Source organism: Podarcis bocagei (genome assembly GCF_964188305.1).
Source record: "Podarcis bocagei genome assembly, chromosome: 12".
NCBI lineage: Eukaryota > Metazoa > Chordata > Lepidosauria > Squamata > Lacertidae > Podarcis > Podarcis bocagei.
In genome coordinates this window covers 4256656-4269205 of record NC_138137.1, presented here as the reverse complement: position 1 = coordinate 4269205, position 12550 = coordinate 4256656, and the positions used below count along the sequence as shown (strand labels likewise).

The window sequence follows — 12550 nt, the reverse complement described above, 5'->3', positions numbered from 1 at the left end:
GAATGCAATAGTTCTTCACACAACTTAGATTTCACTACACCAACATGCAGAGATGGCCAAATTCATTAACATAGACCTACCAATGGCTATTAGTAGGGACTTCCACATGCAGAGGAAGTGTAACTTTTAACAGGTGCTGGGAAACAAAACAAGGAAAAACCATCCTCCTCCTCACACTTTTATTGGTGCTGAAAGGGCCACTTCAGAAAAGATGGTGCCACCAGCTGATCGGCCCTGTCAGCAATCCCCATTTGCCAGGGAAGAATCGGGAATGCCCTTTCAGCTCCTGGTTTGTCCTTTGCAGCCACGTTTTCACCTGCTGCACACCTGGAACTATTTGTGACTAGCGCTGGGCCAGAGAGCTGGACAGGCAGTGTAAGAGAAAGGTTGCCAACGCGGCACCTGTGGCCGCCCCTACGCCCCCCATACAGGGCCAAAAGCGTCACCCTCTCCCTCTGAAATCAGACTGGAAAGCTTTCTATTGCAGCTTAGCTTAATGTGGCTTACAGGTAAAATAGGAACAGCTAAAAGCACAGAGGGAGGAAACAATCAATAAAAAACAATTAAACATTAACAGAATTAAAGCTATACAAGCGTTTCCCTCCACACACACACACTTAAGTGTGATTGACTTGCACGCAACTGCATATATGTGTGGCACCAGGAAATAAATAAAGAGCTGGAAAGTCCTTGTGACTTGTGAGGAGACATACACACACCCCAGAGTTTTAATTCTAGATATGGATATGTTCGGATAAGGTATTTTTGGTCTGGAGAGAGGGCAGCAGAGAGGATGTTTAAAGGTGCTTATAAGGCACTCCCTGTTTACGTGATTTCACTTATATGCACGAGGGCCAGGAACATAACCCTCACATAAGTGAGGTGCCTGTATATAAATATAAAAGCTCTATTAAAAGCATACAGATAATCACAGTAAAACAGCACAGCACCTGCTCTCCCATTAAAAGCAGTCAGGTGCCAAAGCCAGTTGGAAGAAGAACGTCTTCCGTGAAAAGACAAGGAGGAGGGAGCCAGTCTGGCTTCTCCAGGGAGCGAGTTCCAGAGTCTGGGAGCAGCCAGCAGAAAGGCTTGGGTGCAGTGAGTGTGAGTGAGTGTGTGGGTGTGAGGTGTCCACAGCAGCTTCTCCCATTTGCAAATGTGCCCAAAGGCCGCAAAAAGATTGACCACCCCAGTATAAAAGTACAGTGGTACCTCAGGTTACAAACACCTCGGGTTACAAACTCCGCTAACGAGTAGTACCTCAGGTTAAGAACTTTACCTCAGGATGAGAACATAAACCATGCGCTGGCGGCACAGTGACAACACAAGGCCCCATTAGCTAAAGTGGTACCTCAGGTTAAGAACAGTTTCAGGTTAAGTACGGACCTCTGGAATGAATTAAGTATGTAACCAGAGGCACCACTGTATAAATAATAAACAAACTGGCCAAGCTGACCAAATTAAAATGATCTAATGCTCCAATTCCATTTTGCAAATAAGCCCCTAAAAGTTTGTCATACATTTTTTTACTAGCCTGCCTACTCATACATAGCTATGTAAGTTTAAGATAGTGAGTGACCTTCCCTGCTTAGTTGTCTGGTGGCAGAAAGTACCGTAGGCAAGCTTTCAAGAGGCTGTTTATGAGCCTAGCGTAGCTCCTAACAAATGAAACTCAGCTCAGAGCAGCATCTGCTTCTAGGAAAGTCTCTTCATCTGGTTTTATAGTCTACTCGGTGCTTCTGCATTTGCTCATAGATCACATACACTCTACTTCCACAACGCCAGAATAAAAAGAGACAGAGCCAAATACTTAATAGGAACTTTAATTTATTATTTCAAGAGCTGAAACTCAGCACTAAAATAAAAAAGTACTCTATTGCAGATTCTCATTTGAGACTCAGTTCCGCAATTCCTGCTGCAAGTAGAAATTCAACAACTGTTTAAGGACTCAGCATCCTGATATATTGTGTACATGCCACTGAAATCACTAGCAAACTTGCCAACATGCAAAATGCAAGCTTGTAAGGTTGTGTGATCTGCATTCTTCTGCAAGTACAGGGGAAGGCAATGAGAATCTCACAGAATTACATAGAACTGCAAAACAAAACCAGCCTAGTGGTAGTGGACTCTCCTTCACTGGAGGTTGGGTGGGGATGCCTACACTGTGATGGAATATGTAGGACCACTGGAAGCCCTTCCAACTCTACAATTCTTGAAGCCTTTGGATTCCTTTTGAATTACTTCTTCCAATTGTGTATCTCCTTCAAGTAAAAGAGAGCAACAAACAATGTCCCATAAATTCATAAATCTTGTATCTAATCAAAGTTGGGGGGAGAAGGCAGAGTGGGGAGGGAAGACCTGTCTGATCTCGTAAATTGTATTTGGCACTGATAGCACAGTGTACCTGACAACTACAGAAAACTGTTTTTGCACCTTCTAAATCATTGCAAGTTTACTGAAGAATCCAGACAAACTAGTCCAAAGCTCTGCTGTTTTGCTATACTGTGGTATATTCACAAATTCCATTAGGAGAGAGGAAGGGGAGAGGAGAGAGAATTTGCCATAAGCATTTATGTAGGGAGGAAAAGATGCACCCTATATTTCGGGAGGAAAAAGCGTGGATGAAGTACATTTTTTATTCCAGGTCACCGTTCACATTCCCCTGTGTAACATAAGCACATGCAGAAACCCTTTGAAGACGCATGCCTTTTATTCTACTGGTCACTCAGAAGCATGAGAATATGCCCCAGAAGAGGACAATCGGCATATCTTGCTGTGATCATAGCAAGTCTGAAGACTTCTTCAACTGATATTGTTATAAGCAATGGGAATGCTTGCGGTGAGGTTTTTTGGTGAAAAGAGGTGACAGTGATAGAGGTCCTTTGGGGCTCTCCCCCGCCCCACAACAATAAATAAAACACAATACCAGCAGTGTTGGGGGGTTTTCTCCCTTTTTTGCTTTGTGTCTTGCTTTCACCTGTTCAAACAACAACAACAACAACAACAACAACACTACAGCTGTAGGTTGGCACAGATACTCCCTTTTCCTATGCTGCCAACTGCTGAATCCCAATGGCACAAGGACTTTATCGTGGCTTGTTTTCCATTCTCAATGATGTATTGTTTTATGGCATCAATCCCAATTGCAATGAAATTTAAATCTATCAGCGTCGTGCAATGGAGCTGAATGAAGAATATAGCCACAAAAAGTAGTCTCTGGCATTCAGCAGCAATTTTAATACTATATGCATGAGCACTTATCGTTTCAATTTGGGTCATTTAAATAACAGGCCCCAGCACCCCACCTTTTACCAATCAAGATGTTAAGCAAAGGCTTCTCGGAAGATCTTGTTAAGAGTCGTGGGGTTCAACTCCAGGAATTCTGTCTTTCACCTTCTAAGCAAAGCCAGATGTTTCACCTTTCCAGTAAAAGGAATGACAAGCTTCATGCCCCAAGAAGAACTCCAATTGTAAATATGCACACTTTATAAAGCCCTTCCTTCCAACTTTTAAACTTCATTTCAGGCTTTGCACTTGCGTCTTGTTGTAAAACAGGTATCAGAACATTTTACCTTCCCCCCTTCCTGCAATGCAAGGGGAGAAGGGACTAGAAAGCAGCTCTGTTTTGCTGCAACAGAAGGTACTTTTGAATCCGCTCCCCAAGAATCACAAAATTCCATCTTCGCCTTCCAAGAATGCACATTTGTGAAAAACCTTACACATTTGAAAAGGTCAAGCCACACCATCCTACATGGCCAAGTTAATTACTGATTAAGTTAGGAAGGGTGCCTTGGAGTGCAGAATAAACCCAAGCGATTTACATCACAGAAATGGCACGTACTTCCAAGCAATTGCATGGAAGGGCTGCGGTCTTAAGAAGACTTATTACTGCACCAAGTTCAACTTACTTTTGAGTAAGCATGTAGAAGCATGTAGGCTAAAAACAATTACTGTATTTTAATACTGAGACTAATTCTTAAAACAATGCTCACAATGGAATATAGTATTGAGCAATTATGAAACTCTTGAGAGAACACAGAAAGCCTCAGTTTAGCAATCTACTTGCAGTCTGAAAATAGTGTAATGGTTACGTATTGTTCATACCATAACAACGACGTCCTTAAGAAAAATCCTCACCCTTCCCAGATCTACACACACCTCCAAGTCTCTGCAGAAAGCGAGACTCTGAAAGAAAGCAGGGGCTTAGAGAGCGAGGAGGAGGCAGGGAGGGGACTTACCTCAAAACCTAGCCAAGTGGAAATCAGTGCAGTAATTCTGCAAGTCGGCAGAGTGCACTTTGAGAGCTAGAGTAGTGTGAAGAAGTACTGCTGGGCAGCATTGCCTGAAGGCATTGCTAATACACTGATGACTAATGACTGGGCCAGGAAGACAATGAATTTGGGGGTTGAAAACTAAGAGAAACCACGCAGTACCTTGACAAATGGGCTTTCACAATTTCATTCACTGAATAACCTTTAAGCACAAAATTGGCTCAACTTCCCTTGGGAATAACTTGACACATGTTGTTGAACAATGATATAGGTATTTTCCTTCTTTTAACAAGCCACTCTTACGCTAAATACATAAACATGATTACAACAGGGAATGAAACTTGGGAGTTAACTGTTCATCAGCTATGGGGAAACAAAAGATTTAGGATGAAAGGAACAGACAAAATTGATCTTTCCCGATGTAGGAATAGGAAAAATATCCTTGGTTTCAAACTATGTGAATTATTACAATTTGGGTGGGGGGGGCATTGCCTGCAATGGTAGAGCAGTCTTTTTGGCAAGGGGGAGAAGATGTACAAATTTCTCAGGACCCATCAAACAACCAGTAAGGAACAAAGATATTGAGATTTTGCCTAACCGCTGAAATTCCAACAGAAGTCTAATTTTTCGACAGACCAATCACCATTAACAAATAAATCAAGTTCCATGTAAAACTTTACAACGTTGTTCCCTCCCCCGACACGCCGGAGGACAGCAGCATCTCCCTTTAGAAAGAATGCTTTTTTGTTGCTGCTCCTTCAATGTAAATAGCCTCCCAATTTAAAAATAACAATTTGGGCTATTTTTACAGACAGAATAAAATATCTGAAGTGTCTCTAAATTAACAAGAGCCACTTACTTAGCCCAGACAGCATTGCCTTTAGCAGCTCCTAAAAACTTCAGAAAAATGAGATCTTAAAACAGGAAGCTTAGTAAGCTCATAAAACTGTTGTTGGAGCCAGGAACACATAGCATATTTAATCTGCAAACTGTGAGAGAGTCTACAATGATTTCAGCAAGATCTGAGGCATGCCCTCAAGGTTTGCTGGGATCTGGGATTAGGGAGTTGATAAGAACCTCAACTGCCCATGGACATGTTTTTCTTCTGCAGTTAAACACAAATGCAGAGAGACGTTTGACTGCTGCTTGGCGTTACTGCTCAAGTTATATAAAAGCTTTGCAGCTCCTTTTGCTGTCAATATATCAAAGTTGGAAAAAAAATCATCAAAGTGTGAAATTTCATTTAAAGTCTTTGCCAGTCTACAGCTCTATTTCACAGACCTATCAAATAAAAGTAAAGATGGGAAAATACACAGAGAAAACTTGAAAAAAAGTTTTACAGCATGCCCCCGTTTTTTGTTTTTTTTTTGTTTATTCCATCTCCCTTTATTTTATTTTTTTAAACTGGAACAAATCAATTCCAATGTAGACAAGCGACAGAACAGGGAGAGCAAAGGAAGGTTGAAGGTGTATGTTTTGGAAATACTGATTAAAAGGCTCTTTGAAATAATTATTAGAGCTGAGCCTTTTGTAAAACAAGAACAAAAGGTTTATTGAGTGAATTTAGCATCTCACTTCCTTACTGCAAACTGATCAAATGAAATATGTCTTGACTTCTTAAAAAGAATAAAATCAAATAAACTGAAGAATATGAGGACCAGTCTTAGGAATGCCTTCTTCAAAGTATTTCTTTAGTTTAGGGGATTTACCACAATTGCATATATAGTAGAAAACTCTGACTTTTGAGATAATCTGCTATAGTCTAAAAGCATTAACATTCCATTACTAAGGTCTTCCTGAGGATTTCATGACTCATTGATTCACTCTTGCTCCGAGTCTGCTTCTTCTTAGTATATTACTGTCTCCTCACGCTGGAGTGCAGGCAACAATGGCCATTAAACCGTTTCCTTTCATAACTCTCTGGCCTCCCCCTTCCCACTTTAATAAGCATCAGATGCTTTACTCTGAAGGGAAATTGTAGGAAAGTTTTCTAAAATGCCTTTAAACATCAAATAAACACCTTTGCAAAGCGTAAAACAGGACAGTGATGCATGCTGGTAATTACAAATGATTGCAAGTAAGAAAGAGATGACTTTAGTACTCTTAAAAGTCCTATAAAAGGTAATTAATAATTACAGCAAAGAAAGTCACCCTTACTCCATTGAAATCAATGAAAACTAGTTACTGCCTTCTATAGTACAAAGCTGGACCACTCCCCACATGAATTTTAAACTTTTAAACTTTAAATGCAAGTGCTCTGGTTGTTGTGTTTGCAGCAGAACTAGTGTTCAACATTTTGCATATAGAAAATGTTGTTTCTGTCCAAATATATCTCACCCAAATGAAAAATACCATATGAAAATAATGCAAGATGCCTGGAACGTAACTACAAACCACTTATATTTCAAAAGACTTTGCCTTTTCTACAAACTTCTGTTTGGTGTCGGGTACAAGTTTTGCATTTTTAGTCAAGACATTATATGCAATGTCTTTTTTGGTTCAGTATTTCCTATGCAGAGAAAAGCTTTAGCAAACTAAGTTTCACTGACGAATATGAGCAGTGATGCGACGTAAAATTATGAACACATGCACACATACACCCTTGAAATACAGCTACTGTACTGACTCTCTAGCTTTGATTTTTTCCTTTGAAGAATTACATTACATCATCTTTCCTGATTTCCAGAACCCTGATCCTAAACATAATTGCTTCAAAGTATATTCTATCTAACTGATTTCACTGGAATTTATTTCCTAGTAAGGGTGTCTTACAAACACAGTGTAAGAAATCAAGTGAACTGCATTCTTCTACACAGACTTGCTTCGTCTATAGTCCCATTGATCTCAGTAGGACCTGCTTCTGAGCAAACATGCAGAGAATTGGAGCTGTTTTGTTCTAGCAAAAGCTAACCAACTGCCTCTTACAGCCAATTTGATGTAATTTAATGTTTGTTTTAATATGGCAGAAAAATAACCATCTACAAGTCATCCACCAGTAAGTTGCAAGCAATATCTCGTAAATAAATTCTTGAAATACTTTATACAGTTTACACTGTTGAAGTCATTCATGGTTAGGTTTTTTTTAACAGATAACCTCAACTCAGCTACAATAAGGTGCTCAGAAGTATTTCGAATTTTCATAATTCTTTACATTTTAAACACTGCATCCTTCTTTCAAAATAATCTTTGAGATATGCAATTAATAAACTGTCAGATCCCAATTAATTTTTAATAAAGAGCCTAAAGGAAACAATTATAGGCATCGATCACTAACACACCATTCCAAATTGAGAATGCAACTGCATAAATGCACTGAACAGTTAAAGGCTACTTATGAGTAATTTTAGGGTATAATCTAGACAGAGAAGACAACCCCTTCTTTCCTTCCTCATCTACTCCTCTCAAACACAGGCTTGGTTTCTCAGTGTTCATTTGCACCCAAGTATTTGTGTTGCCATTTTGGAATCATATGGACACAGAGAAAGGCACAGAATGCCCTGATATAATTATAAGAACCACAAATTCAAAAGAGCTGGGAACAGATGAGTTTTTTTCTGTGACCCATACAAATAAAACCAAAATTGCAGGTTCAAACATCAAAATGGAAAAGGCCTGATTATTTTTTTAAAAAAGTTTAATGCCTTCCAAAAAGAAGCAAGTTAACAACGTCTGCTGCCCAGCTAGCTAATGCTGACTTCTCTTAGGCCCTCTGCATGCTAACTTGCCACCTATAACTTGGCCTTAAAAAGGCTCTGCTAGGCTGGGATGGAAATGGCCCATCATTTCAAACTGAACTGGCAGCTGGAAAATGTGGAACAGCTGGCAGAGAACAGCAAGAAAATGTTTTACATAAATATCTCTACATATAAACTGGCAAAAGGCCACAAACACCAGACCCCAAGGATGGAATCAACATGATACGCCAGAGGATTGAAATAATTTGGGGTAGGGGGTTAGCTTTGTAAACCCTTTTCCCCACATGGTGCTTGCAGCCGCAAACCCCAAGTGGCAGCCCCCCTCCCAATCACAAAAGCTGCAACTGTGAACAACCCAAAAGAAGAAGGGTTGCGCTGACATAACAATACAGATACTTTCCAGGAGCCTTTTAGGGTCGCTTTGATGTGTTTACTTGCCCAAGAGTCTAATCCAAATTGCTTTGCCTGCCACTATTTACTCTGCCTCTTTTTCAAAGCTCCCTCTAGCCCTTTCCCAAGTTTGAGAAAGTTAACTGCTGGGTGTGATTCATATAGCTGTCCGGTCAAGAAGTCCTCGCCATCCAGAGAATGAAGTTTGGCAGAAGCAGCCAAAATGTAAGGAGAGGACAAGTCTGCACAACAGAAAAATATTCAGATGCAGGGAGAATTTGGGTTGCACCTTGCCAGATTATTACAAAAGTGTCAGCTAACAATGGAAATTCAAGCCTCTGTACCAAAACCAGCTAACCAACCTTCTAGTCGCCACGGACCCTTCTCTCATTCTGCAACAGTAAACTCTGAAAGTTTCGCTTTTAACTCTCAGCTTTTTCTAAAACTGGAAGCTTCGCTCCCATCTTCCTTCAACACTCCCCCCCTTTTTCCCAGGACCTTCCAAGCAAATGAATCACTCCAAAAAAGAGAGAGAGAAGAGATTAAAAAGGCACCCTTCCTAACACTACAAATAACAGCAGAAGGTTGTGTACAGTACCACATCCGATCACTTGCTTCCACCCTTCCAGATGTGGCAAACTTCCAGCCACCACAGAAACTGCTGGCAAGAAAGTCAACGCTATTTCCACCCCGCTCGCTCTCTCGCTCTTTCCCTCCCGCCCCTTGGAAGAGGCCAAGCAGCTGCTGGGAGCCTGCAAAATGCGCAGCAGTGCAACTGAGCTGCGGGACGTGAAGCCTCCCAATGCTCTCCGAGTCAAGGGGGCGAGAAGGGGGCGCGGAGAGGCCCACGCGCCGCGCGCTTTTGGCGCCTCCGCCAGCCCGAGCCGAGCCGGGCTTGCTCCGGGACAAGCCCCTGCAAGCGCGCCCTGCCTCGCCAGCCTGGCCAGCTCCACTTGCCCCCGAACTCTCCATCCCGCCGGACTCGGAGGGATCGAGGGCAGAAAAGGGAAGCTCTCCTCCCTCCCTCCCTCCCTCCTTCCCAGCCCCACTCCAACTTTCTTTTCCGCGCGGCCAGCGCACTGCAAGTTAAACAAAGAACTTTCCCCTCCTCTCCCTCTTTCGACACGCGCGCGCGCACCTCCAAGCACCCGCCCGAAAAGCACGGGGGGAACGGCTTACCTGCCGCCGGGGTGGGGAGCAGCCCGCGAGTTCCCCATGGGCGAAGATCGGGGCCTCGCCGGCTCCTCCGCGGCCAACTTAGCAGCGCCGCTCCCCGAGGATGAATGAGGGCATTGGGCTTCTGTTTTGGAGGGGCGGGCGGGCGGGCTGGGGAGGGGGAGGAGCGGGGGGGGTCGCGGGGCTCTGGAGAGAGGTCTGCCTTCTCTTTGACGCGCCCGGCGCTCGCCCTCCCCTTTGGGCGCGCGCTTAGTTCTCTTTCTCCGCCGAGACCTTCCAGCGGTTCCTCGCCCCCCCCCCCGCCGTAATCCGATCCCTTCTGACTCACGGAGGAGCCCGGAGTGACATTGCTCCCGGTTCGACAACAACAACCGAAACAACCCCGAAAAAAGGAGGACAGTCCGCCGCCAATTCGCAAATCGCAAACTTGCACGCAAAGGGAGGGAAAGGCGCGCTTGGGCCGCTGCCCCTTCCTCCCCCCCCCCCTGCTCCCCCCTTCCCTGGGTCTGCGCTTTTCTCTTCTTTCTTCCCCCTTCTCGGATCTCGTTCCTTTCTCTGCCTCTCGAAGAAGAAGGGGAAAGGGAAACATGCAACTCTCATAACTCACGTGCTCCGAAAAGTTGCCCCGAGTCTGCCGCTTCCTCTGCCTCCTCCCTCCTCTCGTCCAAGTTTTGCAGATGTTGCCGGGCTGTCCGGCTCAGCCCTCCGCCGCTGCCCGCCCGCCTCCCTCCTCTCCTTCCCTCTCTCCTCCTCCTCCTCCCCCTCTGGGTCTTGGGGGGAGGCGAGCTGCGGGAGAAAGACAGGCGCACACCCAGCGATCCTGCGGGAGCGCCCGCTCGCGCAACTTTCCTCTCTTCGCGCGCGCCTCTCCACGTGGAGCGGGGCTGGCACAGAAAGGGGAGCCCGGCCTTCCCCGGGGATCCTGGGGCGCTTCAGCCTCGGGGACGGGAGGGCCTCTCCTCCGCCTTAAAGGCGACCAGAGCGGAGCAGCCCGGCCGAGGATGCAGACGCCCAAACCAGACCAGCCGGGCGCGAGGGGCGGGTGGCGGGACCCCGAAAGGCGCGCGCGGCGCTTAGGCCCCAGGCGAGCTGCCCGCCCGGGAGAGGAGATGCCGGGGGGCCGGCAGGCTGCGGCACGCGGCCCCCGCTCGCCCCTTCCTTTCCCCCGGCGGGGAGGAAGCGCCAGAGAAGCGGGGTGCCCTGGGGTGCCGCCTTCCCTTTCCCAACCCAGAGGCGGACAAACCCTCCAGACCTTCAACGTTAGGAGGCTCCCACGTTTATGTTAAAGGAAGGTCCATCATAGGTGTTAAAAAAACACAGCGAGCAAAAAGTTCGTGGGGATTCTCCAGATAGATAAGGACCTGCAATGCACGGCTCGTCATCCCCGCTTTACCTTTGTGCTTATCTTCCGGCATTTCTCATTATGTACAAATATGTGGAGCTGAATTAAATTCCACCCTCTCTCTTTTTGGACCCTTGAATCTGTGCAGGCTTTGGCACGCCCGCTCTTCTCGGGAGCCAGCTTCTCCCACTGCTTTCTAAAGGCACGGCTGGCCTGCTTCTCCCCCCTTCACCACAAAATTCTACAGTGAGGTGGGGAGTTCAGGTGACAATGGCAGTGCAAGCACCCAAGGGAAGTCCGAATTTAACTCAGGGACCATTTTATTCTCCATGGGAGATTTTACATCCCACCCTTTGGGGGCCTGGGCAGAAGAGCATTCAAGGCACAGAAGCAGGCAGAGTGCAGCCGGGGGCAGGGGGGGGTCAGATTAGGCAACACGCATCTAAAAAGCACCCCAATGGGCTCTGCATTAATCCATGTGTGCTACATCCATGGGTGTATGGAGTGTTAGGGGAAGGGCACTACCCCACCAGAGGGTACTAACAGCCATGCTCCTCTGGGGGAGTTTGCTGACCTGTGTTCCCCACCCTGCATTCAGCTGTCACCCAGAAACTCAGCTTGCAGCAGCTGCTACACCTTGAGAAGGGCTCCAAATGGCCGGCTAAGCCAGGTGAGGGTAGCAGATGGGTCTCAAGCCCTCAGTGACTTAAGGCCTTCCCCTGCATGTGTCTGGCAGACTGAGTGGACAAGCCCAATAGTGGGCCCAACAGTCAAGAAGGTGGTTTCTGCACATGCTGCAGAGGGAAGTGAGAGGCAGAGAAGGGGACCCATCTCAGAGAAAGAAAAGTCTGACCATAAACCTCCACTGCCTTGAGGTTCGGAAGAAGAAAGGGCTAAGGAGTAAACCGGGGGTCAGCAAACTTTTTCAGCAGGGGACCAGTCCACTGTCCCTCAGACCTTGTGGGGGGCCGGACTATTTTTTTTTTGGGGGGGGGGAGAAAGAATTCCTATGCCCCACAAATAACCCAGAGATGCATTTTAAATAAAAGGACACATTCTTCTCATGTAAAAACACGCTGATTCCCAGACCATCCGTGGGCCGGATTGAAAAGGATTGGATCCGGCCCCCAGGCCTTAGTTTGCCTGCCCATGGAGTAAACACTATATAAATCCAGAGTGGAGTCCCTAAGAGGGTTGGATGGCGCCTTGTACGCCTCCTTCTGGCAACTCCTGCAGCCAAGCTGGTGCCAAACGTCCTGCTCTGCTTCCCTTTGGACCACATCACTGATGCTGAGACACTTGTCGTCTGGGCAGCCCAGTCTGACTTCATGCCCAGAGCTGCACTCTCAAGACAGACGGATGCCGACTATACATCCATATATTTACTATTTGTTCCACGAGCTTCACTTACCACTTGATTGCAATAAAACCTCAAAGCAGTTAACAAAGATATAAGCTACAGTCAGGTTGTTTCAGCCAAAGTAAAAGCACATAGGAAGCATTCTCTGCTTTGCCTGGATGTGGCTCTCCAGGGTCTCAGGCAGTTGTCTTTCCAGACACCTGGTACCTGGTACTTTTACCTCTGGCAAGTACACCACCTTGCCCCCACAATTGAGGGGGGCGGGGCTGTGCACTGTTCCATAATGGCTGAAGTGGGAATCAGGTGGGCAGGGGAG

The 12550-nt window shown here is 45.8% G+C and overlaps 1 protein-coding gene across 3 annotated transcripts in view; it reads right to left on the bottom strand.

Annotated features, from left to right (window-relative positions):
* The window catches only part of GLI3 (GLI family zinc finger 3), a 255223-nt gene extending 244971 nt beyond the window's left edge, over window positions 1-10252 (bottom strand). For 2 of the 3 annotated variants that reach the window (XM_081165088.1, XM_081165090.1), the window contains exon 1: window positions 10140-10252. The gene's annotated coding sequence lies outside the window, so the exon portion shown is untranslated. Of the gene's footprint in view, window positions 1-9860; window positions 9883-10139 lie in introns of those variants that run through there. The other variant, XM_081165089.1, reaches the window with a different exon arrangement.
* Window positions 10253-12550: the final 2298 nt, after the last annotated feature.